We start from the raw sequence: 6,382 nt of genomic DNA, 5'->3' as shown, positions 1-6,382 counted from the left end.
GAAGGAAGTGGCTTTTTATTCTGCCAGGAGCTGCAGGGGCAACAGCCTCATTCACCGAGCTCCCCAGAAGCAGCTTCTCTCCCCTTTTACAGGCTTACAATGCTAAAGAGGAAACTGAGGTAGAACTATTGTCATTGTCCATTTGCTGGATGCCCAACCTTACAATCTTTTGGCTTCATTGATTTGCTAATTCATATGCAGCATGAGTGGGGACCGGCAGGGGAGGGGCTTACAGACACAAAACAAAGGCAGTAAGCTATTTGTTGGCAGAGTTGTTTCCAGGAGGGAGCCTGGACTGTGCAGACGTGGGGGTGTGACCCAGTGCCGGGCTCCAGCTGGTAGGGATAACATTCACTTGCAACTTTTTCAAGACTTTCAGATAGCAGAGACGCTGGGAACTGAAAAGGGAGTCATCTTCCCAGCTCTTTAGTTTTTTTTTTTTTTCTTCTTCACCCTCCTTCCCATCTGAACGGGAAGGGAGGGAGGAGGTGGAGATCAGGAAACAGAAGGCAGCGAGGGGTTCTCCCCTCTCAGAACCATTAACATAGAATGCAATGATATGCACTATTTACAACCTTTTTTAAGACTACTCTAATTACATGATAGATAGTATTAGCATTTTAATGGCACTTTTTCAATGTTTTGTTCCTTTTATGATAAAAAATATTTCAAGGGATTTATTATTTCAAAGACTTCATTATGTGAAGCTCATTCATAACATTCTTCAAATTCTTCTTAGTTATTACTAGTTTTTTATTGAATTCTGAGCACTGACAATATGCTTAGAACATTTAGCTTTTCACACATTCATAAGATGTGCGCTTTGTATATCATTTTCATTCAATACTTACATTGCAAGCAATAATCAGCTACCTGTGAGTTTTGTCAAAATTATCGGGTTTCTAATTAAATTTTATAAATGTGAATTATTGTTTCCTTTGAACTGAATCTTATGCAATATTGGAAGCATCCCCACCTGTTATAATTTTTATATATCAGTTGTTCCAGGCTGTAATTCAACATTAACATCATTGGTTTCGTGATCTTGCTCAGATTCAGAAGAGTCATGTTTGTAGTATCTAAAAGCAATGTTTAAAATGTATAGAGGCCTGGTGCGGTGGCTCATGCCTGTAATCCCAGCATTTTGGGGGGCTGTGATGGGCAGATCACTTGAGTCCAGGAGTTTGAAACCAGCCTGAGCAACATGGTGAAACCTTGTCTTTACCAAAATAATAATAATAATAATAATTAGTTGGGCAGGTGGAATGCACCTGTAGTCCCAGCTACTTGAAAGGCTGAGGTGGGAGGATCTCATGAGCCCAGGAGGTTGAGGCTGCAGTAAGCCATGATGGACCCACTGCACTCTGATGAAGGCAACAGAGTGAGACCCTATCTCCAAAAAAAAAAAAAAAATACTGTTAACATTTTGCTTGCTTGTTTTGAGACGGAGTTTCACTCTTGTTGCCGAGGCTGGAGTGCAATGGCGTGATCTCGGCTCACTGCAAACTCTGCCTCCCAGGTTCAAGCAATTCTCCTGCCTCAGCCTCCCAAGCAGCTGGGATTACAGGTATGCACCACTACGCCCAGCTAATTTTGTATTATTAGTAGAGACAGGGTTTTGTCATGTTGGTCAGGCTGAACTTGAACTCCCGGCCTCAGGCGATCCACCCGCCTCGGCCTCCCAAAGTTCTGGGATTACAGGTGTGAGCCACCAAGCTCAGCTCTTGAACATTTTAAATAAATAAATAAAATGGGCTGGGCACAGAGGCTTATGCCTGTAATCCCAGCACTTTGGGAGGCCAAGGCGGACGGATCACCTGAGGTCAGGAGTTTAAGACCAGCCTGGCCAACATGACAAAACCCAGTCTCTACTAAAAATGCAAAAATTGGCTGGGCACGGTGGCTCACACCTGTAATCCCAGCACTTTGGGAGGCCAAGGCAGGTGGACCACCTGAGGTCAGGAGTTCGAGACGAGCCTGACCAACATGGTGAAACCCCATCTCTACTAAAATACAAACAATTAGCTGGGTGTGGTGGGGCATCCCTGTAGTCCCAGCTACTTGGGAGGCTGAAGCAGGAGAATCACTTGAACCCGGGAGGCAGAGGTTGCAGTGAGCTGAGATCGTGCCACTACACTCCAGCCTGGACGACAGGACCGAAACTCTGTCTACAAAAAAAAAACTCTATCTCAAAAATAAATAAACAAATAAAATAAAAATACAAAATTAGCCAGGCATGATGGCACATGCCTGTAGTCCCAGCTACTCCGGAGGCTGAGGCAGGAGGATCGCTTGAACCCAGGAGGTAGAAGTTGCAGGGAGCCGAGATTGTACCACTGCACTCCAGCCTGTGCAACAGAGTAAGACTCCATCTCAAAAAATAAATAAATAAATAGATAAATACGTAAATAAAATGTATTTAAGCTTTGTCACTTCACTCTTACTGTTTACTATTCTGAGTTCTTGAATTTATAGATATCAAAACACTGCACAATTATTATTTCCAGATGAATAACAGCACATTAACAATAGAAACAAGACCAAACAAATATGCTATTTAGAAGTTACAGCAGTATTAGGATAATAATTAACTGATGATTTTCCTAAAGCACAAAATAATGAATGTACAATGGTGACATGGCTGCACTGGCAGGTGGTGCCATAAATGATTCTCAGATGTTGCAGTGCAGGAGGCCATTCATTGGTGATCACTGTGAGAGTCTAAGACAAAGAGTTAATGAGACATTAGAATTTATAGTACTTCTTAATTTTATCACCTATCACGCTTGCCATCTATTTTCTGTAACAGTCAGTATGGCTGTGCTAGTGCACACTGGCTGGATGCCAGTGTGTGAGACAGTGCCATAAAGGGCTATGTGAGCATTCACTACTATGCTATGACTTTTTTTTTTTTTTTTTTTTTTTAGACGGAGTTTCTCTCTTGTTACCCAAGCTGGAGTGCAATGGTGCCATCTCGGCTCACCGCAACCTCCGCCTCCTGGGTTCAGGCAATTCTCCTGCCTCAGCCTCCTGAGTAGCTGGGATTACAGGCACGCGCCACCATGCCCAGCTAATTTTTTGTATTTTTTTTAGTAGAGACGGGGTTTCACCATGTTGACCAGGATGGTCTCGATCTCTTGACCTTGTGATCCACCCGCCTCGGCCTCCCAAAGTGCTGGGATTACAGGCGTGAGCCACCGCGCCCGGCGCTATGACTTTTAATATTAAGTATTGAGTTGATTAGGTGCAAGGGTCAGGTGGGGCACTTTTAGAAATTACAGTAATAGAGGCCCTCAGGAGGTAGGATTCTTTTTTTTTTTTTTTTTTTTTTTCGAGACAGGGTCTTACCTTGTCATCCAGGCTGGAATGCAATTGCAGGATCTTGGCTCAATGCAACCTTCACCCCTTAGTTCAAGCAATCCTCCCACCTCAGCCTCCTAAGTAGCTAGGATTACAGGCAACTGCCACCATGCCCGGATAATTTTTGTATTTTTAGTAGAGTTTCACCATATTGGCCAGGCTGGTCTCGAACTCCTGACCTCAAGTGATCCACCTGCCTTGGCCTCCCAAAGTGCTGGGATTACAGGTGTGAGCCACCACACTGGGCCTTTTTTTTTTTTTAAGAGACAGGGTCTCACTGTGTCACCCAGGCTGGAGTACACTGACATGATCATGGCTCACTGCAGCCTGGAACCCCAGACTCAGGTGATCCTCACACCTCAGCCTCCAGTACTGGGACTACAGGCAAGTGCCACCACACCCAGCTAATTTTTTAAATTTTTTTATGGAAATGAGGTCTCACTATGTTGCCCAGGCTGGTCTTGAACTCCTGGCTTTAAGCAAGCTGCCTATCTCAGCCTCCCAAAGTGCTGAGGTTACAGACATGAGCCACTGTGCCCAGCCAGTAGGTAGGATTCCTGCTCTTAATGCATGGTTCTTGTGGAATTGGGGGACAAAGGTAGTGGTCTATCTTTTCCTGATTCCCTTCAGTTAAATGAACAGAGATAAGTAATTGAGTTTGAATGAAAAAGAAATTGTCTCCACTTTGGTAGTTATGCTGCACATTGGTGGTATTGGTACTGCTGTTGACAGTTAGGTTCAGTACTGACAGGCTACCTACCACCTGCAGCTAGCTGTTACAAAGTGCTTAATGCAAGGAAGGGGTTTACCAGCACTCTCTGGGCTGGTTCTTTCATACTCTGAAGACAGGACGTGAGTGGATTTGTTTTCGTTATCTAAATCAGCTGTCCAATAAAAATAGAATGTAAGTCACATGTGTAATTTAAATGTTTCCTGTAGTCACATTAATAAATTAAAAGGGAAAATAATTTAATAATATATTTTATTTAACCCAGTATAGCTAATATATTACCATTGCCACATGTACTCAATATTAAAAATATCAATTAGATTTTTTACATTTTTTATACTAAATCTTTGAAACTTGAAGTACATTTTATATTCAGTTCCTCCCTTGCTCTAGCCAAAGTAGTCTCACTTTTCTCACCTTAAAATGGGAGAGAAATTGAACCTACTCACAGGATTGCTGTGAGGACTGAGACCTGTAAACATCTATTCCTCGCTCACCGGGTATCAGACACTATATGAAATGTTTGTGCGCACTTAATCCTCACGTTCTCCCCATGAAGTAGGAACAATTACCACCTCACTCAACAGGTGAGCAAACTGATGGCTAGAAAAGCTTAAGGAATTTCCTCAAGGGTACACAATTACTAAGAAGCTAAGCTGGGATTTGGACCCAGACAGCCTGACTCCAAAGTTGGACGTTTTATCCACTCTGCTAGAAAAGCAAAGGAAATATGCAGTCTATTTAGGAAAGAATGGATGTGTTTGTTCATAAAGCATAACAGTTGGTGTGGGTAACCAATGAAGACTGCTTGATATATCCATTAAGCTCAAATTCATGTGAGTACACATAAGAGCACAGCCACCAGATTCCACAACAAAGTGCATGTGTGTGTATTGGCATGCACGTGCTGCGTGTGTGTGTGCATGTGTGCACATGGGTGTGTATGTGTGCTGGTGTGGAGAAAACCTGATCAGTAATGTCCAAGCCACTCTCCAGGACCTCTTCCAATCAGGGTCCCAGGAGCAGATGGTAGGCGAAGGGCAGGAAGAATCAGTCCCTCAAGCTGCAGACAAGAATCATAAAATAGTCAAAAGGCAGTGTTGGGGGTGAAACTGAACTTACAAGGCAAAGAGGAGAGACTGGGAGAGGGCTGAGAGAGGAAAACCAGGTGCAAGGTTGTCATGCAAAGCAGGTCCCTTGGGGTCATCACCTGTGGTTCACCAGGGCTCAGGATAAAAGCCAGAATATCACATGCTATGGATTAAGAAACAGGCTTCTGAAGGAAGTTTCAATTCAGTGTCAGTAAATAAAGAGAAGGCATGAGTCCCATTCCTTCTATTTTTCCATAGAAGAGCAAACTGGGCACGCCACTGGACATGCAGGCGGAGGGGAGGTACGCGGCAGTGTGTTATTGCTCTCCACTGTAAGTCACGCATGAGAGCAGCCTTGTCAATGAAGAGACACACAAACAGCATGGGCACCTAGCACTCTTGATTAGAGTGTCAGTTATTGACAGGGTGTGGTAAGCTGACTTTTAAGGTGGTCCCCAGTGGTCTCCCACCCTGGTATTCAAGCCTTTGTGGGATCCTTCCCACCTTGAGTTTGGTATGGATCTAGTTGCTTAATTCTAACCAATGGAATATGACAAAGGTAAGAGTCTGTCATATCCATGATTAGGCAGTAAGAGTTTGTGGCTTTTATCTTGCTAGCTGACTCTCTCATTTACTGACTCAAGGAAGCAAGCTGCCATGTTAGAGAGGTCCATGTGCTGCGGAACTGAGAGCGCTCTCCACCCAACATCCAAGAGGAACCAGAGCCTTCACCTACCACCCTTCCTGCTTCCTACCAGCAACGAAGCCAGTGAGCTTGGAAGCACCTCCTTTCCTAGTCAAGTCTTCAGAGAAGACCCCAACTATGATTGCAGCCTTGAGAGGCCCTGAAGAGAGGACTCAGCTGTGCTGTCCTGTAAATATTGTGAGATAATAAAGGTGTGTTGTTTTAAGCCACTTTTTTTAGGGTAATTTGTATGCTATAATGATAACTAGTACACTGGGGATGTTCAGAAATGCCAGCTACCCAGGAACTGTAGACCTAGGGGCCCATGGCTAGTCACACACCCCTCTGCCAGGAGTGAGAAAAACACCACTGGTTCCACTGGATTCTAACTTTTGGAAACCCCACTCACTGGAAGACAAGGAAGTCCCAGGTTCTAATGAGTTCATTTTTCTTTTCTTTTCTTTTTTTTTTTGAGACGGAGTTTCGCTCTTGTTACCCAGGCTGGAGTGCAACGGC

Source organism: Aotus nancymaae, unplaced genomic scaffold (genome assembly GCF_030222135.1).
Source record: "Aotus nancymaae isolate 86718 unplaced genomic scaffold, 86718_ANA_hifiasm-v0.15.2.pri h1tg000027l, whole genome shotgun sequence".
Taxonomy (NCBI): Eukaryota; Metazoa; Chordata; class Mammalia; order Primates; family Aotidae; genus Aotus; species Aotus nancymaae.
Note: the sequence above shows the minus strand (reverse complement) of the source record.